The sequence below is a fragment of the Rhinolophus hipposideros genome, assembly GCF_964194185.1.
Source record: "Rhinolophus hipposideros genome assembly, chromosome: 8".
Lineage (NCBI taxonomy): Eukaryota > Metazoa > Chordata > Mammalia > Chiroptera > Rhinolophidae > Rhinolophus > Rhinolophus hipposideros.
This window is the reverse complement of record NC_138054.1, coordinates 20,754,462-20,780,084: the sequence shown is the minus strand read 5'-3', so window position 1 is coordinate 20,780,084 and position 25,623 is coordinate 20,754,462.

The window sequence follows — 25,623 nt, the reverse complement described above, 5'->3', positions numbered from 1 at the left end:
AAGTATGAACCATGGAAGACACATCAAACCACCAAGGAGGCAAAATGATTCAGGCCAGTTGACATTAATAGGTCTCTGTCACTGGCCATCGTAGAACTGGGCTTGTGGATAGAGTGGCCATCGTAGCAGAGATGGAAGCTACATGTGCACCCAACAGCATGGGCTCCAGCTTGACAAGGCCACTTGAGATACTGCTTCCTCTGGATGTTCGACTTTATTGTCTTTGCAAATTGCTTTCATTATTTTAGATCCTGTGTGCTTCCATATAAGTCGTTTTTTAAACCTTATAAATTCTGATTAAAAAAAAAGGTCTAGAATTTAGATGGGAATTTTATTGAATCTGTAGACCAATTTGGGAAGAATTGCCATATTAATAATATTGAGTCTTTCAGTCCATGAATGTAGTATAATCTCTCCATTTATTTAGATCTTCTTTAATTTCTCTGTTTTTAATGTGTTTTGTAGTTTTCAGTGTAAATATCCTGGGCAATTTGGATAAATTTATATACATATATATTTTTTTTCTTTTTTTTCTTCTTTTCCCCCTTTTAGAAAACCAGAAAAACTAATACTCAGGAAATAATGGGGCATATCTGTAGCTTGCAAAGTATAGTTCCCACAAGTGAAATGCTCTGTGTAGAGCAGAGACAGAAAGAACTTAAATAGCAAATAAGAATATAGAATTTTGTGAATATGTTTATGACCATAATTATGTGAAGTAATGTTTACAAAAAGAAATAATGGAAAAATGCAAGCAGGGGCGAAGGCAGTAGTGGCAAAGTGTTTAAAACTCTCTGAATCCCCACATAAAAAAAAAGACAGCCAACCTCAAAGAGCTCCCAATAGTCAGGGCTGCAAAAATTTGAGTAACATAAAAAGTAAAACAGCACTGGATTATAATCCAAAGTATAAAATAAATATATGAGTCCATAATGATACAAATAAATGTTTTAATAAATAAGTAAAAAACAGAATTCCAAATAATATACATAGGTTCTCCACCCCTGTCCTACCTCCTCAAGAGATGGAACTTAATTCCTGCCATCCCTCCCTTTACAGTGGGCTGGAATTAGTGACTCACTTGTAAAGAATAGTGTATATACAGGGAAAAATAGAAACATACACTGGAGAAACCTGAACCACCTTACTTAATCAACTGATGTCATGTGGATGTCATGTGCCTCCTGATATGGTATAATGAGAAGGGCTCTTCATCTCTGTGGTATTCTTTCTAAAAACCTATAAGCGCAGTGCCATAATGTGAAAAATCTCAGACAAACTCAGATTGGGGAGCATTCTATACGATATCTGGCCAGTTCTCCTCAAGAGTCTCAAAGTCATGACCACTAAAGAAAGACTTGAAACTATGACGGATCAGAGGAGACTAAATGAATTTGGATCTTGGATCAGAAAGATAACACTAATGGAAAAATGATGAAATCCAAATAAAGTCTGGAGTTTAGTCAATCATAATATACCACGGTCAGTTTCTTAGTTTTGACAAATGTATCATGGTAATATCAGATATTAACAATGAGGGAAACTGGGGGAGTGGTATACTGAAATTTTCTGTACTGCCTTTACAACTTCTCTGTAAATATAAAATCATTCCAAAATAAAGAAGTTTATTAAAAAACAGGGAAACAAGATAGCAAAACCCAAAACCTATGGACAGCATTTACAATAAAACTAAATGACAATATATCTTCACAAATTCCAAAATATAAGTGGGTGAAGTCAAAACATCAACACCAATACCAAAACACAGGGTCTGCATGGTATCAACATCTGTGTAAGAGAAAGCAGTAGGAAATGCTAGGACATCCGATGGCCCTTAGAGCAGAGAACACTAAAATAGCCAGTAGCTGAAGGCAGGAGAGATTTTACACAATTTAATAGCAAATGAGAGCAAGGGGCCTGCTGTAAGGTCTGAAGAAGCTGGAAATGCATGGACTCTCAAAACTGGTTCACCAGGACTCCCTAACAAGATGACACTCCACGTTGAAGAAAATATGCTAGTAGTGGACAGAGACAAGAGAGAGGAAATAAAGAGAAAATCCAGATAAATGTCAGGGAAGACACACCCAAGAAATCTCAGAAAGCAAGCCACTTTATTTTTTAACACTACATTAATTACATTCTGTTGCTCACAAGCAATCGAAGTGGGAGTTCCATGAAGTTAGGAAAGCTAACCTGAATCACGCCTTTTTCTAAAAGTTTAGGAAATCAGATTCACGTAAAATAACCAGGAGAAATTTATAGTTCTCAAATCCTACACAACGTTATTATAAAAAAAAACAATAATAAAGAGAAAAATAATATCTCTAGAGACAATGAAAGCACAGCAGAAAGACATATCCACGGGGCACATCAAAATTGTAATCTTCCACTTCAAAATGAGCTAAAAGGTAATAAGAAAATGATACAAGAAGTGAAAGAAAAACAAAATCAGAATCAGAAAGACTCAGAATGTGTTGACAGAACTAAGTAAAGTCACCCCAATAAATTTAATTTTAAAAAAAGAATAAATAACTTCTCAAAACAAAACTAGAAGGAACAAAAGAGCAAATGCCTTAAGAGAAATAGGTGAAAAAAATAAAGAAGATGAAAAGGAAATTTTTAAAAATCAAAAATAAATGAAGAAATATATAAAAGGATTTGAGAGAAACTGACAATTATTGAACAGAGGCAAAGAAGTTACAAAATACAGATACTAGAAATTTTTGAAGGAAAATACCAACTAGGGAACAGAACAAATATTATAAATTCTAATTCCAGAAAAAATTTTGAAATAAAAAATATATTTTTTAATTCTATTGAAAATTCAATTCTATATTGAAAAGAGCATATTATGTACTTGATAATATTGACCCAGAATGGCCAACACAAAGACTTTAGTAAAATTACTAGACTTTATAGAAAAAAAAAATCCTTCGGGCATCTAGCCAGAAAGATCATGTTATTTATGAGGGGCATAAATTTAGATTATCATCAGATTTTTCAGCAATACTTTATGCCAGGAGAAAATGGAGTAATATTTTAAGTACTCAAGGAAAGAACATGAGAGCCAAGGATGTTATGTACAGGAAAACTGAATTTCAAGTATGAAGGGCACAAATAATCTGTTTTCAACCTATAAAATTCGGAGAATATTATTTTCATGAGTCCTTCCTAAGGAATCTACTGGAAAACAGTCTTCAAAGAACCAAGGTGACTAGGGAGATGTTGATCTTAGAATTGATGAGGAACATTGAACAAGTAGTTACTTGCAGAATCATGTAGAATAATAAAATCAGGGCTCAAATGGAGACAGTATGGAATGCAATGAGTATACACGCAGAGAGTGTAGGGATAGTACAACTACAAAAAATAATAAGATTGTTACTCTGAGATCATCATGTGTGTAACATGAGATAAATAAATGGGTGATTATGGATATTATAACCTTATCCTTTGTGACCTTAAGAACCAATATTCTCAGTGTGGAAGAGAAAAGACTCATTCACAGATATAACATGGAAAATGTTGAGTAAATGCCTTGTAGTCTTGAATTTGAATAGGAAGTATGAACCTGTGAGATATTTTATTTTAAAAGAGTAAAAACAAAACAAACTACTCTGATTTGGGCCCCAAAGATACCTAGAAACAATGATCAACCTAGTAGCAATAAGCATCCTTAGTGCCTGATTATAGTCTTGAAATGCCATTTCCCTGTAGAAGAAACTCAGGGAACTTTTGATTTAGGAACAATTGATAAGTTTTGCTTGACTAAATCAGGGGCGAAAAAGTAATTTCCAAAGAAGATATGGGAGGAAGTAGACAGCATAACATATGGAGCGCATGATCTGTGAGTGGTTCTGTTGGGGGATGATTAGAGAAAGCATGAGATAAAGATTCGGTTTTTATATATCAGTCTCATCACGTTTCTTTGTTTGGTCACTAACAACTTAGAAGCCTGCCCTTGGATGCCTTAAGCTTGGGGATTTTATTTCTGGAGTTGTGCAAGCTCTTCCCACAATCATCTTTCTTGTTTGGATGGTCCTGGTTATGGAACAATAAAGTTTCTATGTTTGGCTCCGGTAAGGAGAAAGGGAAGAACATGCATTAGGCTGAAAAGCTGTCTTCTTAAATGGAGAATATGCTTAGATACAGTTTAAGAGCTGTAGAATAATCTGAAATGTTTTACAAACAACCTCAATAAAGGTAATTGCAAAATGGGTACATCACATGTTTTTAAAGACACTATTCTGCCACTCATATTTCTTTAAATGTTGTTCCCAAAGGTGTTTGGCCCAGGCCCTAGCTGGGATCTCTGGGGAGAGTGGCATAGGCAGTGTGGGAAAAGGGAGAGGATGGAGAAGAAAGCAGCCTTCCAGGTAAAAGTCAGCCCTCAGTTTAAAGGTCAGTTCTGGGCAGGTAGGGTCAGATGAGGTCTGGAGGGAGCAGCCACGTGCTGGAATGAGGGTGCTTCACACCCCAAGAAGGTCCAGCAAAGTCTGACCCAGCATTCTCTGTTTAGAGATGCCTTTCTTTGGTACATGTCAATTTAGCTTTCCAAATCATCAATTGTCTTTTCCAGTGTGGTTGTCAATTTCTTAGCAAGCTCAGCCCCAGTCTCTGCCAATTTGGATTTAATAATAAGACTCTTCATCTCTCCCTCATGTTTGCCTTCCTTTGAGAGGACTGTTCTTCAGCACGCTTGAACACTTCAGGTTCTGGTCCGTCAGTCTGATCTGCTTATCCATCTCTCAACTTGTCATTCCAAGTTCACCACAACCATCGTCACAATACAAGCCCCCTCCCCTGCTTCTGAACTGCCTCACTTTTCATGGGCTTAGCTTCTGTGAGTTAGATTTCCCAGAGCTCCACTGTCTTCTCTTTTCTTTATTATCAAGCCCCAGTTTGTGATAACCTTCAAACCTCCCTATCTGCTCGAAAGCTTCCTGAGCCACAGCTAATTTTTGCAGAGCTGTACCCAGGTACTCATGAGCTTTCAAGACAGGATTTTAAAATGACAGGATATGTAACAAACAAATCAGTATTGTTATTTTGTAATGCTGTACCTTGAGAATCTACACCAATATTCCAGAGAAGCTGCCGCTGTTCACATGGTTTTGGATTCTCCGTTGGAGTCCAGCATAGTCTTTGGCAATATTTCAGTGGTGAAAGACCCTCGTTGGTAGACAGGCATAATTTTTAGAGCGAAAGCTATTTTGAGCCCAGTATGGTAAATAAAGTTGGTAATCAAATGGGTCAGATTCACAATTGATATGTAAATAATAAAATGACACATAGTATGAAACATATGCCAGACTGCCCTTAATCCTGGGGGAGTTAAGTCCTGATACTTGGCCTGCGATTTAGAGGTGCCCCTGCAGATATCACAAAGGCACTTAAAAATAAAGAACGCGTGGAACCTCTGTCACTCAGGGTCTAGTGTTCAACACTGGTACAGTACAACTTGTATCCTTAAAACATCTGCCCTCATGATGAACCCTGTTCAGGCCCCAGGGAGCTACATCTCTACAGCTCCTGCATGATCCCCGACACAGAAGGCAAATGTCTGAACGCTGTGAGGTCCTATCTGCCTATACTGCTTTGGAGAGCTGGGTAGTTTTGCGCAGTAGGTGTGATTAGGTAAGGGAAAAGATAAATTAATAAATTAGTGTAATGTATTTTCTTAGCTGAATCCAAAGATTCTTACTTAAGGAAGAATCATTTCCCAGCATCTATTTTCACCCTTATCTTTATGTTACAATTTGTGACTGGGGAGGTAGTTTAACGAGAATTGCACATCATAGATGAAAAAGATTTTGCAACATTAAGCAATTGGTATTATTTTAAAATAGATATGTAGGTCTCGAAGGAACATGTTTGAAGTATGATTATAATTCTTTACATTCGGTACTGGATGAACATTGAAGACTAAAATTGTGAGTAGCTATTTTTATAAATATTTAGTAATGTGTAATTAAAACTCTCAGAAAACTCCCCAAAATTTCAACTTGAATTTGATATAAATTTTAATATTCACTAATTATAATTTGTAATCTGCCACCTATTCTAATAGGTGATTTTAAAAGTTTGGAAGAAAAATGACTTTTTTTGGAAATTATATATGTAGATAATTTTAATATTTTGATTTTTATCTCATATTTTTATGAAAATGTATTTGAATTATATATACTTGGATTACAAATACATTTCATTTTTTAATTTTTTAAATCATTATCATCAATAAAACACAAATTATGTGGCAATCTTAATTAGTACAGCATAACCAGTGGTTTTTACTGATAGGTGGGAAAGAAAAAGAAATTTTCTGAAATAAATAATTTACAAATTATACATCTTAATTTTTTTTACACATCCAAGTTTGCTAACCCATCCACAAAATATCCAAACATCTGCAATAGTAATTCAACTCAGTTGCCTTTGATGTTTTGCTGAATTTCCATCATATAAAAACCATGGCTTTACACGTCATTTTTTATTTTTCTTTTATTCTGAAGTCATATTTGTCAAGTGAGAAGGATGGAACACATTTTATTTAACTGTTAGTTTGATCTGTAACTTATAATTATGTAGACTTATGGTCTCAGTTGGCACTCTTGTACCAGACTCTTTGAATGGTAGGGATGGATCGAGGGCTTTCTAACACGCAAGTTCTGATACTGTTTTGAGCACTGCCATCAAATGGTAATATTTACAAAAATGACCAGTAAGGACAGCAGTTACTGGCAGACATACATCTATTTAAAAAACACTCATTTTCCTTTATAGCAATACCTCCACAGCTCTGGCCGTGTGCTTCAGCATGAGCAATAGATACATGTGCTCCTAAAAGTTAATGTGTACCTGAGATTTCTTGAGTGAGTTACAGGGCTCATTATTTGAATCGCTTGTGGTCGATTTTGTATTCTAGAACAAAGGTTCTTTTTATAATGCAAGTTATCATCGTCTTAATTTATATGTTTTCGGAAATCTATGCTTGCTTAAAACAGTGGTTCAACCCTGAATGCACATGATAGAATCATCTGGAGAGGGTTTAAAAAATACTGATGTCCTATCTCATCCCAGGAGATTTGCATCTAATTGGTCTGGAACAGGGCCCAAGCATCAGTATTTTATTTTGTTTTTTGCTTCAAAGCTTTACTTGGAAATAATTATAAACCCACAGGAAATTGCAAAAAGAAAAACAAAATGCACAGGGAGGCTCCATGTACCCTTCACCCAGTTTCCCCAATGATAATATCACACACTGTGGTACGATATCAATTCCAGGAAAATGACAGTGGTACAGTCCACAGAGCTGATTGAGATGTCACCAGTTTTACATATGCTCATCTATGCGTGTTTGTGTGTATTTCTATGCAATTTTACCACGGGTATAGATTTACGTAGCCACCATCCTAATCAACATACAGATCTGTGCCATCACCAAAAGGCTTCCTCGTTCTATCCTCCCATCTCTAACCCCTGGCAGCAACTCATCTGTTTTCCATCCCTCTAATTTGGTATTTCGAGAATGTTATTGTGGGGGTCCAGAACGAGTCACCCCAAGATGTGTCTCTGTGGTATGCAGATTATTTGAGCAACTTTAGTCGTAGGCTCAAGAGAACCTTATACCTACCCTCCTTAACTACCTTGAAGAATTTGAATTAGAGGCCTTGTCCATAATAGATGATTAAAGATAACTTCTTTTGACCTATCTATAGGACAGGGCAAACTTCTGTGTACTGAAGTTCTGATCTTCTTATCATCTTGCATTGACCTTCATCTTGCATTGACATTTTGAAGCCCCCAAGGTACTTTCCCTCATCCCTAGTTCAGGATGTCTTGTATAGCCATGTTGCCTTTCTGTCCCTGACGCTCTCATGTATGCGGGGTTCCCATACATATATATGTATTAAATTTGGTTATTTTCTCTTGCTAATCTGTCTCATGTCTATTTGGTTATTTAGCCACCAAGAAGAACTTTGAGGGTGGAGGAAAGTTTGTTCCTTTCCCACATTAAATGTGATTGTATGATGTGTCATATTTTGAGATAAGCTTTTTTCTCTCAGCATAATTTCCTTGAAATTCATCTAAGTTGTTGCATGTATCAACTTGTGTAGCATTCTGTAGTACAGATGTACCATGGCTTGTTTAACCATTCACCCATTGAAAGATATTTGGGCAATTTCCAATTTGGGGCTGTTATGAATCAAGCTGCTATAAATATTCATGTACAGGTTTCTGTGCGAATCTCAGTTTTCATTTCTCTGGGAAAAATGATCACATGTGGAATTGCTGTGTCATATGCTAAGTGTGCGTTTAGTTTTATAAGAAGCTGCCAAATAATTTTCCAGAGTGGAAAAACTTTCTATACCCACTAGCAATGGATAAGTAGTCCAGTTTCTCCCCATCCTTGCCAGCATTTGCTGGTGTCACCATTTTTTTTATTAGTCATTCGAATGGGCATGTAGTAATATTTCATGGTTTTAATTTTCAATTCCTTGATCACTGATGATGTTGAATATTTTTTTCATGGGCTTATTTGCCACTTGTATAACCTCTTGGGTGAAATACCCCTTTATGATTTGATCCATTCTAAAATTGGATTGTTTGATTTTTACCATTGATTTTGAAAGCTCTTTGTATTTTCTAGAAATAACTCTTTTGTTGGGTATATGATTTGTAAATATTTTCTCTCACTCTGTAGTTTGTCTTTTTATTATCTTATGAGCATCTTCCACAGAGGAGAAGTTTTTGTTTATTTTAAAAATTTATCCTATCTATTCATTTACTAAATTAATTAATTAATTACTTTTATTTATTTATTTAAGTGTGTTTTTCCAGGACCCATCATATCCATGTCAAGTAGTTGTTTCAGTCTTGTTGTGGAGGGCACAGCTCACACTGGCCCATGTGGGGATCAAGTCGGAAACTAGTGTCACTAGCATCGCGCTCTAACCAACTGAGCTAACCGGCTACCCCCAAGGAGAAGTTTTTAACTTCAATGAGATCCAGTTTCTCAATTTTTCCTTTTATGAATCGTGCTGCTACCTAAGGGGTGAAAGTCTCCTTTTCAAGGACCTCAAGCGGGGTTCTTTTCCCATTAGGTGTTGCGAAGCCAGTTACAGAAGACAGAAAGTGAGTGTTCACAACACAAATTTTATTCACTAGCCAGAGAATGGAGAAGCAGGAGCCTAGCTCTCAAATCTGCTTCTGGTCTACTCAGGATTGAGCACCTCTTGATATTTGGTGGGGTTGAGTCTAGGTAGATGACGGGAGGAATATTCCTGGTTTTTCTGGAAGGAGGCGGTAACGTTCTCAGAATCAGAGTTCTGCCTTTTCTTCTGTTTCTTTTATTAGTTTCTTCCAGTCATTGTCAATTGTTATGGCGCCCTAGATGTGTCGTGTAAGATGGAGATTAGATTATGATGAAATTTAAGGTCTTCTGGAGGTCACCACGGTAGCCATCTTAGTCTTAGCTGGTTTTAACTAGTCCTTTCTTGAGAACGCACTGTTAACTGTGGGCCTTGCTGTTCTCAAAGACAGAGTTAGGATGGGGTAGGAACTTACCAGGGACAGAAGCCCAGCTAGGTGACGCAGGCCCATTTGTGGGGTCACAAAACTTTTGTCTTCAAGTCTAAGAACTCTTCATGTAGCCGTAGGTCCTGAAGATTTTCTCTTATGTTTTTTTTTTTTAATAAAAGATTTAGAGTTTTCTATTTTATATTTGTCTGTTATTCATTTTAATTTTTGAATAAGGTATGAGGTTAATGAGATTCATTTTTGCCTGTGCACATCCAGTTGCTCCTGCACCACTGCTCGAAAAGTCTATCCTTTCTCCATTGAATTACTCTTCCATCTTTGTCAAAAATCAGTTGGGCATATTTATGTGGGTCTATTTCTAGGTTCTCTTTTCTGTTCCATTGACCTAGGTATCTCCCTCCCTCAATAGCACATTGCCTTGATTGCTGTAGCTATGTAAGCCTTAATACTGTTACGGATACCAGGACCGGAAAGAACCCAAGCGGCACTCAGAGAATTAGAAAGGTCAGCTTTATTACGCCTGCGGGCTCAGCAGGATCTCTCCCAAAAGACTGAGCCCCTAGCAAGGTTTTGAGCAGGTTTTTATGGGTTGGGGACTTCCTTGAATAGGGGAAGGGATAGGTGTCCTCTGGTGATTGGCTCGGGGTGTGGCTTGGAAGTGGGCTGGGGCTTAGGTTGGGGACTTCTCTCTCCTCTCTGGCCATCATTTTAGGTCAGTTCCACATGGCAGGAAACCATCTTAGGTCAGTTTCTCCATTAATATCAGATGGAGTGATTCTCTCCACTTTCTTGTTTTTCAAAATTGTTTTAGCGATCTAGGTCCTTTGCCTTTCCATACAAATTTTAGAATAAGCTCATCTATGTTTTGCTGGGGATCACCTCTGGAGGTTTTAGTTTAATTGGACTGGAAGACTGCCCTCCCATCAGTAATTTATAAAAGTCTACCAGGGGATTCTGATACAGCCAAGGTTGTGAACTTTTGTTTAAAGCTTGACACACCTAAACAAAACCTACCCTTGGAGAATACATGACTCAAGTGTTGGCTTGGAAGTTTGAAGAATAGGTGGGATCCTCTAAGAAAATGGACTGTAAAATGTAATTTTGAAAAGTGAAAGGAAGAGAGAGAAATAACAATTTTTTTTATGGCCCCATAGTCTCCATTAAATGAGCATCTGAGTAAATGGGATCCTAGGTTTGAAAAAGCAGCTCAACTAATTTTAATGAATAAGTTCCAAAGGATGGAAAGAACTGGTCTCCAGCCACAGAATTCTCACTTGGCCTGAACACACAAAAGACTTAGGTGTAGCCGTGGCCATACCTATTAGAGGCAACTACTCTAGATAGGTGAGGTGCAATTTAGTAACATGAAAGCATTTCTTCCTCTATGCAGAACATAATAAAAAGAAATGTTGATAGTTTAAAGGACTTTAAAAGGTGGGTCAGCTCAACAAAATATTTGGAATCCTGAGCCACATTGAGACACTCATCTGGAATAAAATCAATAATGGTAGATATAGTAATACATTTGTTGTTGATGTTTTTTACTGAAAAACATTTTGGCTGTATCCAGTGGTCATCAAACTTACTACTTTTCTTTCAATTTGCCTATAATTTATAGCAGCCATTGGTGGAGAGGTGAATATAAATGCTTACAGGGAGATCTGCTCCTTTTGAATGCTGTTGATACTGGGTTGGCCATTTAGCTCAGTTGGTTAGAGCGTGGTGCTAATAACACGAAGGTTGCCAGTTCGATCCCTACGTGGGCCACTGTGAGCTATACGCTCCTTAAAAAAAAAATGCTGTTGACATTCTGACCCTCTCTACAATTAATACATATTCTTCCGATAACTATAAAAAAGACAGAATGATTAAACTAACACCATTTCAGAACAAAAATACAGTCCTTTTCCTATCTTCAACATCTTATCAAGTAGTTGGCACCCCAAAAGTCTGCGTCTGAAAACAGTTTAGGGAGGCTAAATATTTATCAGCAACCACATTCACATTTCCAAAAGCTGCTTTCTGAAGTGACCACAGTACCAGAAAACAGAAATCTTTTTCTTCACATTTTCTTCCTCTTGCCGTTCTTGCCCCAGATCATTGGCCTCACTGGTGGCGAGGTATTAATCTATTGTGGATGAAAAAAAAGGGGTCCTATAGAAAGTAACCTCACAGGGAGATCTGATCATAAATCCCTAACTGGGCAGCTCACGGTGGGTAGTCACGCCCAGGGTATAACTTCTTTAGTGAAAGGTTTTAAGCCAGCCCTGTCCATTGTTCTTGTGCATCTGGGTTAACATGGCTTTGAAATGCCAGAAGGAATACCCCTCCAAGGGGATATTAACCCTCAAGAGAGCTAACCTTCTTAACTAACCTGTAATCCAATCCCTGCCTTGCTTTCTCCAACCTTCCTTACATCGCTCCCTTAATTTCAAATGTGCAAAAAGAGCTGCAAAACTGTTATTCTGTGGAGCATTTGAGGTCTTGCTCCTTGGCATGTGACATCAGTTTGGCTCAAAGAAACTCTTATAAAAGTTTTCTTCAGGTTTGGATGTTTCTTACATGGGCCTCTGACACATGTCATGTTGCTGCCTCTTCTGCCCCCTCCACAGTCCTTCGGTCACCCTCCCTGGGCCTTCCCTGCCTCTGTGACTTCACCTTGCCACTTCCTCCTCATCACATGTCCCTTTTTCTTCTTCCCTTGGGACATCACTTTCTCTGTGCTGCCCAACCACGAATCAGTTCTGTGTCCTCCCCATTTGCATTCAAAAAGTTAAAAAGTTGTTTTCATGAGCACAGACAGCAGTGATAGGATAAAAATGAGTACTAAGTGTCCATAGCCAGAGATTTTGTAAACTGAGGTCTAGCTGTGGTGTCTATCACAGGCTATGTCGCTCGCAGACCCAAACTGGGTGCTGCACTTTACACAGGTTAGTCTTGTCCCTAGAAGTTCCTTAAGAACAGGGACCATGTCTTCTCTTTTTCTTCTACATTTTCTATAAGATTCATTGAGACTTGGAAAGGATGTTAGAGATGCAGGGAGAAGGGAGTACGATGTAAAGAAGAACAAGGGCTTTGGAGTCCGTGCAGGTAGAATAATGGCCCTCCAAAGATATCTACGTCCTAATCCCGATAACCTGCGAATGTTTTACTTTACTTAGCAAGCGGGAATTAAAGTTGCAGGTGGAATGAAGGTTGTTAATCAGCTGACTTGAAGGTAGGGATAATATCCAGTGGGACACAGTATAACCACGAAGATTCTTAAAGACAAAAGACGGAAGCAGAAGAATTAGTATCCCAGTGACGTGATGTGAGAAAGGCTTGGCCAGCCACTGCTGGCTTTGCAGGTGGACGAGGCTCATTGGCCAAGGATTGTGAGCGGCCTCTAGAGATAGAAAAGAGAAGAAAGTAGGCTTTTCTCCAAAGTCTCCAGAAAGGAATGCTGCCCTACTGATATCTTGATTTGAGCCCAGTGAAACCTATTTTTGGACTTCTGATCTCCAGAATTGTGATAAAAGAAATTCTGTTGTTTGAAGCCAGAAAGTTAGTGGTAATTGGTTACAACAGCAACAGGAAACGAGTATAGAGTCTGATAGTCTCTTAACTGCCACTTACTAGCTTTATATGAATTTTGGCAAGTTACTCGACTGCCTCATCTTTAAAACAGGAATAATGACACAAAGTTTGAAGGACTCTTATCAGGATTCACTGAGATAACAGTATGTGAACTTCTAGCAGAATACCCAACACACAGTTGATGCTTTAACATTAACTCCCTTTCCTGTAGCGATGATCAATTCTAACTTTTACTTGATCTAACGGTTTCTAATATAATATCCTTTATTATTGGTGAATCAGTCTTTTCTTGAATACCCTGAATGACAGGGAGCTCACTCCATTGATTTTGTTTTCAAAGTTATAATTGTTACAAACACTCTTCTCCATAGATTTTATGTACTAGTTTCATTCAGTAATTTGGAATTAATTGGAATAATAGCCACAGGGACGCTCTAGTCTATAAATTGCTTTCCCGAAAATTAGAAAAAAGCCTTCCCCTTTTCAAAGCACTTTACATTCCTTTGTTGGAAAATTGTTATAATATATCAATTTTGTAGCAAAGGCACTTTGTTGCCACCAGTCAGAAAATTGTTGCAGTGGATACACTGCATCTATGATGATGATGAAGTGAATGGTGCTTCCTTAAATGCAGCCCTTTGTACAGTGTACCACTTGGGGGTCTAAACTGGGCACCTTGAGTGATCACTGATTTATACAGAGCTTTACATTTAGACACGTTTTCACAAATGATTTAATTTACTCTTCACAGCAGTCTGCAATTTAAAAAAATATATAATTATCATAATTTTCTAGATGAGGCAACTGAGGTTCAAATTGTTTTACAAATGCCAAAGATCACATAGCAAGTTAGTGGGAAACCTTTCTGAACTCTGACTTTCATCTGATATAGTTCCTGTTTCTTTAGTTTCATGTCATTTGTGATATCAAGGAAAGTGTCCATGATTTCGGACAAGTCATTGATAAAAACATACATAAGGTCAGGCCTGTTGGAGAAAGAAGGGGAATCTGTTGAGTGACTGCTTATGGCCTGTAGCTTTATTTGATATCATTCCATTCTCTTGAGGAAAAATCATTATATCCATTTTACAGATTGGGAAATAGAGTTAGATGTAGTAAGTTGCTCAAATTCCCAAAGTCAGCAAATAGTGAATTTAAGACCCTTGTTTTCCCTCTCCACGTGCTGCCATGTCTCACAAGGCAAGCCTCAAATAATTCTGGTTTTTAGACTTCTTGTTATTTCTTATAAGTCACTATCATATTTTGCTTACCCTTATAAGTTAATATCATATTTTCCTTCCTTCCACCTTTCCTGAATATATATATATATATATATATATATATATATTTTAAATCAGAGTTAAATAGAGTCTGCAATTGAAATTATGTCTTTAGATCCTCCCCCCACTTTTTGGTGATCATTTGCAATTATGAAATCAGAATTCCTCTCTTGAATATTTCCCGAGAGCCTTTTTCGAGGAGTACTTGCTGATTGATAGTAGGCACTCAATGATTATTTTTAGAACTTAATTTAGGGATTCCCAGGGAGCTCACATACTTTATAAACCTTATAGTCACAGAAATTTTAATTTTATCATTGCTCTCAATTGAGAATATATTTTAAAGTCCTGTTTTTCTCCACTCAATATATATATCACGAAATGACGGAATTAAGAGTGGAAATAGCTTTGGTGATTAGTTCACCTCTTTCTCTCCTTCATTTTACAGAGTAAATAAACTCAAAGGGGTTAAGTGATTAAACCAAAACCATGTGCTAGCTAGTGAAGAGCTCAATATTTGAATTAGAAAAATGAGTTCAATTTAACAGGGATAAACATCTGAAATTTACAGCTGAAGAGGACGTTTGTTTTTATTGAAAACCTGACATCCATTCTTTCTTCTTTTGATAACAGAACCCTATTTTAATTCTTGGAAAATTACTCCTCCACCACTTTCAATCAAGAGAATTGGGTTGAGTGAATGCAATTCCGAGCCCCACGCATGGGCATGTGGTACAGGCCTGGCCAATCAGAGTGCTTCATCCTTGCTTGGTTCAGAGTTGGGCACATGGCCTATCCAGAGCCAGTGAGACTCACTTCTAAGATTTCTACTGGGAGAACAGAATCACTCTGGTTGCTGAGAGGGTAGGACATTAGCCTGGAACTGCAGGCAGCCATCTTAAAATCTTACAGGGATCATTGCATAAAAGTGGAACCACCACAGAGGAAAGCGAAGCCTAGAGATGGCAAAAGACCAATCCTGAAAGCATTGAGACCCTGGATCTAGATGCCTGTGAAGTGCAAATACTCTTGAACTTGTCAGGTATCCGCCTACTTAGTTATATAAGCCAATAAACCTCTGCCTTTAAAAAAAAATTGCCTAAAAATACTTCAAATGGGATTTCTGTCATTTGGAACTAAAAGAAGCAATGAAAATGAAGAAAAAGCCTGTTGAGAAGTATAAGATGGAGGACAGATGGTCTAATAGCTATTTGTGTGGAAATGGCTCTTAGAAATTCTTACTCAGAATAAGTTGAAATCTGACTTCCTGAAATACATAACAATAGGTCTCAGTTCTATCCCCGGGAACCAAATGAAATAATGTAAATTTACTTCTATATGACAGGGATAGTTTTAACTTCTAGAAACAGCTGATGCTACTGCACTGAGGTATCATCACATAGATGATACTCCATCTATACTGCACTGATCATGTCTCGGAAGATTGTTTTCAGTTTTGTGTAATGGTTTTTAAGAGAGACAAATAATAGGTTTTTAAGACAAACAATAGGTTCTCAGTAGGAGGGTGACTAGGAAGATATGGGATCTTAAAATCACACTGTTGCTGAAGAAATAGGAGTTTAGCCAAGAAAAGTAGAGGCTTAGAAGAGAGAGAGAGATGTTTTCATAGACTTTAACTACTGTCAATTGGAAGAAAATATATTTTATTTCATCCTTTTATTTGGCAGAACTAGGAATAGTGGTTAAGTGTTTCAGGAAGGCAGAATTTAACTCAATATGAGCAAAATTTTTAACCAATATGCTTTTACTACTATGTCTGTCATGGATTGCATGTGAGCCCCATATGTTAGTTATTTTCTTGGAAGGACCAATTGACACAAAAATGTTGCACTGTTTAAACAGAGCTGCTCCCCCTTCCCCAGTTAATAACTGAGAGCCGACTGTGTTTGTATGTCTATCATCATATGATTTGGGTCAATGTCACGTAAAGGCATTTTAAATATATGTCCAATAAATGTGCAGATAAAATGATTAATGGTTTTAAAAATCTATCTTCTCACTTCAAAAACAATTTTCTACTTGTCTTTGTGAATGGTTATATAATTAACTTTAGTGAGCAAAATATTAATTTATACTTTTAAGCTATAATGAGAAACACATGGCAGGACCTGACCTCTATCTTCTAAGGAGGAATTAAATATGGCCTTATTTAGTTTTCATACACTTTACCTAAACAATTCTTATTTCCCATCACACTGCATGATATTGATGTGCTTAGTTCCCCTAATAAAGCATTTAAGGAGAAAACTACGTCTTATCAAATTCTACAAAAGTACTCAAGGTTCTAGGCAGCTCAATAAGATAAGAAAAAGAAATACAAATATAAGGATTAGAAAGGAGGAAATAAACCACAACCTTTTTAAGAAGATAATACGATTTTTGTACTTAGAGAACTCAAAAAAATCTATATATAAATAAATAAGATTAATAATACAAATTTAAAAGGTTGCTACATGTAAGATAGATGAATTTCAAACTTAAATTAAAGCAAACAGATGTAAAGAAAAGAACATTTATAAGTGCAACATATAAAGTACCTAGAATAGATCTCATAAAAATGATTAATACATATATATATAGAAAATGATAGAACTTTATAAAAAACTGTAAGAAGATCTGAATAAGGAGAGGGAAAACTATACTCATGGAGCAAAAGGCTCTATATGTTGTAAAGATTTTAGTTCTCCACAAATTGAGAATTTCTCCACAAATTAAGAAATAGACTCAATACAATTCCAACGAAATCTCCAGTTTTTCATGGAACCAACCAACTGGTTCTAAAATTTATATGGAAGAAGGTCCCAGATTAGTTAAGACGCTCCTGAAGAACCATGTGGTGAAACATGCCCTACCAGGTACCAAGACTTGTAACACATCTATTGTAATTGATATTGTGGTATAGGCCCAGGGTAGACAGACAGACCAGTGGAATCAGATAGTGAGCTGAGAAACAGATCAACGCAAAAATAAAAACTTGATATAGGATAGAACTGGATCAGCAGGAAAAAGATGGACAAGTTAAAAAAGATTCTGGAACATCTGATAATCCATGTGGGAAAAAAATGGAACATGAATTCTATATCATGTCATACACAGGAATTAATTCCAGATTAGACAGGTACTTCAGTATAAAACCAAACTCTAAAAAATTTTAGGCAACCAAGATGTCCTTTAGCGTGTGAAAGTATAAACAACTGTAGTGCTTGCATACAATAGAATATTATTCAGTAGTATTCAGTGATGAATGAGTTGTTAAGCCATGAGAAAACATGGAGGAACTTTAAAAACATGTTGCTAAACGAAAAGAGCCAATCTGAAAAGACTACATGGTGTGTGACTTCAACTATATGACATTCTGGATAAGGCAAAAAACTACAGAGGCGGAGGATGGAAGGGGAGGGGCAGGGAGAGAGATATGATTAAGTAGAACACAGAATACATTTAGAATAGTGAAACTATACTGTTTGATACAGTGATGATGGATACATGTCATTATATGTTTGTCAAAACCCATAGAATGGATAACACAAAGAGTGAACGCTAATGTATCCTATGAACTTTACTTAATAATAATGTATCACTATTGACTCATCAATTGTAACAAATGTACCGTACTAATACAAGATGTAAATAATAGAGGAAACTGGGAGTGGAAGGTATGTGGTAACTCTTAGTACTTTCCATTCGGTTTTTCTGTAAATCTAAAACCGCTCAAAAAATATAAATCTATTAATTAAAAAAATTCAGGAGACAGTAGAGAATAAGTTTATTTGTGAATTTTGGGTGAGATGGATTTCTTAAGTAAGAGGCAGCAATAAAGAAAAAGACGGATAAGTATGACTAAATTTAAATTAAGATTATGTATTTAAAAACAAAGAGAGTGAAACACAAGCTACAGGCTGGGGAAAAATATTTGCTACAATTATGACTAACAAATGTTCAGCACTAGTATCCAGAACTTATCAAATACTCCTAAAAATAAATAAAGCACAAAACAAATCATAGAAAGACAGGCGAAAGTCATCAATAGATATTTCAGAGAAGCGGACACATGAGTGGTCTCTAGACAAATGAAAATATGCTTGACTTCATTGCTAATAAGAAAAAAAATAATAAAAGTTCCTCACCCTCACCAGTTTGACAAAAATTAAAAAGGCTGCCAATACCAAGCGTTAGTGAAGATATGGTGGGAGCGTTGGGAGTTTCATACATTGCAGGAGGACTGGCAAGTTGGAACAACCACTGTGGGATACTACTTGGCCTTACCTTCGATTGTTGACAGTGCATTTAGCTAATGAGCCAGCAATATTCACTCCTAAGTGCACACTACAGAGAAATTGTTTTACATGTTTACCAGGGGTCAAGAATATTCATGACAGCATTGTTATGTGAGGTTTTTAAACACAAAAATCTGGATTCAATTGTTTCCAGATATCAAACAGACCAGATAATTGTTAACTAAGTTGTGGTACATTTTATGCAAAGGACTACTACACAGCAGTGAAAATAATTCAGCTGTTTTAACACATTTCTATCAGTGAATCTCAGAAACATATTATTGAGTGAAGAAAAACAACAAAAATGAGGGAATTCTTATGTAGAGGTCAAAATCAGCTAAACCTAGCAATATACGGGTATGGTTAGATATGTACATGTACGTATATGGTAGAGCTACAAGAAGAAGAAAATACATACTTAGCATAACATTCAAATAACTGTTACCTTTGTGAGATGGTGATACATTGAGAAGGCGAACCTAGGGCTTTTTAAGTCACATATTTTGCTTACTTATTCCTATTAAGAATTTTGAAAAACCATGTATTTGCTTCTACATTTTAAAGTTAACATTTAAATTTTTTTCTTCTAAGTTGAAATAGTTGCAAAAAATGTAATTTCTAGCATGTTGTAAATACTGACATTTAAAAATAAGACTATCATATCTCACTTTTAAAAGTATTTAATAGAACATAAAGTTATAAAAGTTTGATACTATCACCAACCAACCATTTAAAACATACACAAACAAGATCTTTAACATTAAAAATATGTAAATCTTTCCTTTTTCTATCTGAATCATATTTCTATTTCACTTCCTTCACAAACTTTTGTCCTGATACATTTTATGCTTGATCATGTTCTCTGATTACCTTATCATACTGATCCAAAGCAAAATTAAATGTTATTCATAACGTTTATCTCATTTCATGAAGATTAAAAAAATTCTTCTAGATTGAGTTCTTTTTTTAATTATTAGTATACACTTATCAAATCTCCTTAAATATATTATAAATGTTGAGAAATAATTAACAAAAAGTAAATTTTATTGGAAATGCATTCTTTATCAGAAGAATTATGATCTAGGCTTTTAATGAAGAGAAAGGTTTACACTGGTAAGAATGGTGGGACTAGCAGTTAGTTCATTTAAGATTATTTTATTAATAGGAGGTAGAAAATGGTAAGCATTTTGTAGGACGAAATAAGATGAGGAATCACTGTCATTACAAAAAGATTCCTAATATAGGTGATAAAATAGTTTTTAACTACTGCATTTTCAATACCACATACTAAGATGGAAAGAAGTTACATCAAAGTTTTATCTTTGGGTTCCACCAAAACTTACCTTGAAAATTTTGGCAGTCCCAGAAAACATTCCAGTTACATGGAAAAGAATCAGAATCATTTTGCTTCTTCAGCTGATCAAGATGTTTTTATTTCCAGCAAATGACACATCCTACGAAAGAGGATTGAGAATAGTGGAAAAGAAATGCTTATTTTTAAATATATGGAAAAAGCCCAAGTGTTGAATATTCCTTGCCCACGTTCTCCTTGGTTTGCTCTCCCAGGACTCTTCCTCATTTTTTGAAAGTGAGCTGGGGAAGAAGAAATTGAAAATCATTATGGTCACCCCCATTCTTTTTATCACCATAGATCTGACTTCAGAACATTTTAACAGGAGACAAAACACTCAATTCTAAAATTCATGCTTTGCTCTTAACAGAAATACATATAAAATAGGAAACAAAGGAAGACCCGTGGGTATACAATGCCTCGCTTAATCCTTCAGGAGACCTGGCCACCCAGGACCCCGGCCACTGTGAGATTTGCAGTGGGTGCTGCGCTCAAGTGGAAGTCCTTATTGTGAATTCAAGAGTTCTCAGGCAAACTGGGGTTAGGAAGAGTATATATGAAATTTGTGTATCTAGAAATAGATTTCCTTAAACTGGTAGATACTTATGGATCCTCCAGAAAGTCCTCATGTACCTGAGTGGGGTGAGGGTGAGAGTTAGAGTCAGGGGCTCCAACCTTTATTTGAAGGGCACTGTTTGATGATATCCTTATGTTCTATTTCCTAAAATGGGTTGTGGGAACATGCATATTGTTTTATTTGATGAGTTTTATTTAAATTATATATATATATATATATATACATATATTACTACACTTATACATATGATGTATCTCAATATAGCTTTAAAAATATACAATGTTTGCAGAGCAGTTTTATTACACACACACACACACACACACACACACACACACACACACACACACACACACTGGGAAACTGCAGCCCAGGAAGACTGGGTTCATAGGTGTAATAGTTGGGGCAAAATGTAATATTTTCACAGCTGGCAGGAGAATTCCTCTCAGGGAAAAAAATGTTTTTATGTATGAAAATGATAAGCCCTTTTATGGGCTGAATTTTAAAGAGCTTGGTAAGCAAAGAGATAGTTCAATAGTTTTACATTGAAAATAGGGGCATTCAGATAAACCTTAGTGCTGGGTGTCAAGACTAACCAATGGGCAAAGGACAGTGTCTTCAACAAATGGTGCTGGGAAAACTGGCTATCCTCATGCAAAAGAATGTAGTTGGACCCTTACATCATACCCCAAATTAAAACGGATTAAAGATCTAAACATAAAACCTAAAACTAGAAAACTCCTAGAAAAAAAATCATAGGGGAAAAATTATCATGATATTGGATTTGGCAATGATTTCTTGGATATGAGACCAAAAGCACAAGCAACAAAAGTGAAAAGAGACAAATGGGACTATATCAAACTTAAAAACTTTTGTGCATTAAAGGATATAATTAACAAAGTGAAAAGGCAACCTATTGAAGAAAATATTTGCCCATCATATATCTGATAAGAAGTTGATATCCAGATTAGAAGAAAATTCCTGCAATTCAACAATAAAAAATCAAATAATCTGACTAAAAAAATGGGCAAAGAACTTGAATAGACATTTTTTTAAAACATTTTCAAGAGTTTATTTGAGCATACATCAATTCAAGCTGAGCAACACCCAAAGGTGGTTATTGAATAGACATTTCTTTAAAGATGACATGCGGATGGCCAAGAAACATATGAAAATGTGCTTCAACATCACTAATCATCAGAGAAATGCAAGTCAAAACCGTAATGAGAGATCACCTCATTGTTAGGAGAGCTACTATCACAAAACAAAAATGAAAAAAACAAAAACAAAACAAAACAAAAAACAAGTGTTGGCTAGTATCTGGAGAAATGGAAGCCTTGTGCACTGTTGTTGGGATTGTAAAATGTCACAACTGCTATGGAAAACAGTATGATATTTCCTCAAAAAATTAAAAATATAACTGCAATATGGTACTGTAATTCCAGTTCTGGGTATATGTCTAAAAGAATTAAAAGCAGGGTCTCAAATAAATTTTGCATGCCTATTTTCATAGCAGCCCTACGTATAATATCAAAGTGATGGAAGCAATCCAAGGGTCCATCAGCAGATAAATGGATAAACAAAATGGGGTCTCTACGTATAACGGAATATGGTGCAGCCTTAACAAGGAAGGAAAGCCGGTCACAAGTGATGACATGGATGAACCTTGAGGACATTATGCTGTGTGAAATAAGCCAGTACCCAAAAGACAAATACTTTATGATTCCACTAACATGACATATGTAAAATAGTCAAATTCATAGAAATAGAAAGCAGAATGGTGGTTACCAGGGGAGGGAAAAGGCAGAGTAGTTGTTTAAAGAGTATGGACACTCCTCTGCTCAGATCCCTACAATGACAAGCCTTAGCAATCAGAGGAGCAGCGGAAGTTCTTGTAATGGTCTCCGAGGTCCTTATAGGCTGCCTGCCCCCCACCCCATACCTTGCTGCCCAATCTCCTCCCTCTCTTACCTCACTCACTCTGCACCAGCCTTCCTGGCCAGCCTTCCTGATCTTTCTCCACCCTGCCAGGTCTGCTCCTGCCTTAGGGTCTTTGCTCTGCACAGTTCTTCTTTCTGGAAAGTTCTTTGCCCAGATATCTGCTCAGTTAACTCTGTGGCTTCCTTCAGGTCTTTATTCAAATGTGACCTTCTCAATGAGGACTGCCCTGACCGCCCTATGAAACCCTGCAACCTATGTACCCTGCCCCCATTCACCCCTTTACCCTGCTGTACTTTCCTTTGACTCTATGTACTTATCATCTTCTGACATATCAATATGATTTTTAAATGATTTTTTTTGTTTGTTTATGTCTTTCCCTGGAAGAGTATAAGCTCCAGCAAAGGAGGAGTTTTTGTCTGTTTGCAGTTGATGTCTATCCCAAGCACCTAGAAGAGTGCTTTATAAGTAATTGCTCCTCAATAACTATTTGCTGATTGTCGCATCAATCCTCAAAGCAAAAGCACTGTTTCCCCAGGTGAGTCTAGGGAATGCTAATTCTGAAGGGTGCACCATGTACGCAAAAAATGTCCTGTCGTCAACTAAGCTTCATGTCCCTTTCTTGGAGATTGCAATTGACATGAGTACCCATTAGCATAATTTTGTAAAAATCTAAAGTTGTTTTATAGAATACTCTGAGAGAATTGATTAATAATGATCAAAAAATGTTTACAAATGAATAAAAGTTTCAGAAATGGCACATGAGGAGTATGGGAAGAATACCAAGAAATAGGGGCAAATACCTACTTGAGTCCTATAGATAACAGAGTGTACACTCGGCAGTTGGGGTTGGCCAGCCTAAAGTGCTAACCGAGGACCACACTAGCTGTGAACAACAGGAGAAGAGACAGTCATGAGTCCCGTTGGCTGTACTGATTGCCAGGAAATCCATTCATTCTGAAACATTGTTATGCTTGGCACTGTCATTGGGCCAAACTGCAGAACAGAGCCTGAAGAGTAAGGTACAAATACAAGAGTGAAGAGGAAGGTACAAACACGAGAGTTGAGGGAGAGTCCAAATGGTCTTCGACGTGAATATAAGATCTGGGGTAAAGGGTTGATGCTTTGGAGCTCCTGAAGACCAAGACGACAGTGACCCCGATGATAACACCAAGAGTGAGGCTGGGCTGGAAAGGTGAAGAGGGTGGGAGCCGAGCACCTCAGGACACCGAAGGCTCCAGGGCACCAGACTAAGTCCTGCCCTGCCCAGCCAGAGAATCCTGGCAGCATAAGTAGAGAGGTTTTTTGCCTATCTCTATATTCTCAAATATTATCTTCAATCACACTTTATAGCACACATCTTTGGCAAGAGTAACTATCTGGAACACAGCCAAAGAAGCAGGAAATAAGAAAAAAAGGCCTCTGAGTATCCAAGATAGACAGCATAAAGTTTACTTAAAATTGAAGTACTTCTTGAAGAACTCCTTAGGCACTTATCTTTCAAAGCCCAGTGATTCTAAAGCATTCTGTAGAGTTCCCCAGGTCCTAGGAGAACCAAAATAGCAGGTAAGGCTGTGACAAGCAAAATATGAGAGCAGAAGAGGAGACTGAAAACTGGAAAATAGACACAGTAATTTAGAAAGTTTACCGTTTTGGGCATAGTTTAGTGCAAGGACAAACTCTTGACACATCAATGGACTCCACGACATCAAGTATTGCAGGATGGGTTCCTGTTTACAGTAATGCCGACCCATCACTAAGAATTCAGTTATGATCACTAACTCCATTTAAATATTCAGGAACGCATTTTAGGAAGATCTTCCCAAAGGACCAAAGTTAAAAAGTGTTAGCTCGTAAAGGGTAAGCTTCAGCTAAGCAGAGTTAATTAATATTTTTTGATCCATCACTTTGTGACAAGTTATTTCACATATAATCTTTCCTTCAATACTTATACCAGTTATAAGAGATCATAAGTCTTATACCCACTTTATAAAGGAGAAAACAGAGGCTCGAGGAATTTAATGGATTTGCTCAAATTCACAAAACCAGTAAAAGGCAGTACTGGCTTTCAGATGCAGTTTTGTTTTGCTCTAAAGGCTGGATTCTTTACATTTTCATTATCTGTTTCTCTTCTACATTTTCAGCTCCGGTCCCGACCACTCAGAAGTTGTACAAAGTCGTATTTTTAGTTGATGAGGTTTTGTTAGCAAGCTTTATTTCTGCATTCAGTTACCAGTGACCGATTTCTGCTTCGTATTTCTCATAGCTGTTTTCTTTCAGAGGTTTGTATATCATTTTGGGTTCTTTTGTCTGTAGACATATCAGCATCTCCCTGATGGATGTTGTATGTAAGTCAGCATGCTGAGCTGATTTGTGTTGATTTACCTTGAGTGACTAAATGATACAATATTCTTAGGGAAACATGCTATCACTCAGCAGTAATAGCAAAATCTGATAGGTGTTTAGTTATGTCGATTCATTTTCTGAACATGCACAAATATAAACAGATTGTTTAACTGTGATCTCCACCTGAAACAATGTTAGGCAGGTAGGTGGCAATATATGTTCCAAACAAATGCAGACTGATTGAGTTAAGACATTAAAAAAAACTGAGCACTCATTGCAAAATCTAAGTTCCCTATGGTTTTATGGATAATGCTTAAAGAAACTGTTTAAAAAGCAAGAATGATACCATACAATTTGGGTCAGTTTAGACCATTCTGCAGATCTGTGCTCAAATGTTAAGCGTGGTGTTTAATGTCAGATGCAGGCAACAATTTCTGCTGTTTTCCTGAAGGTGGACTCCTAGCATAATGAAAAGAATCCTGTTCAGAAGAACAATGGAAAAGTTTGAATCCTACTTTTGTTGTCTGGGAGCTGTATAAGCTAGCTGTAACTTACCAGAAATTGGTATTCTTATGCATAAAAATAGAGACGATGATGGTATAATAATAAAAATGATAACACCTGCCCTTCTAACCTGAGTGGTTGGGAGGGTCAAAGGGCAAAGCAAATGAATATGCTTTGTGAATATACAATATCATTACATAAATATGTGGTAGTATT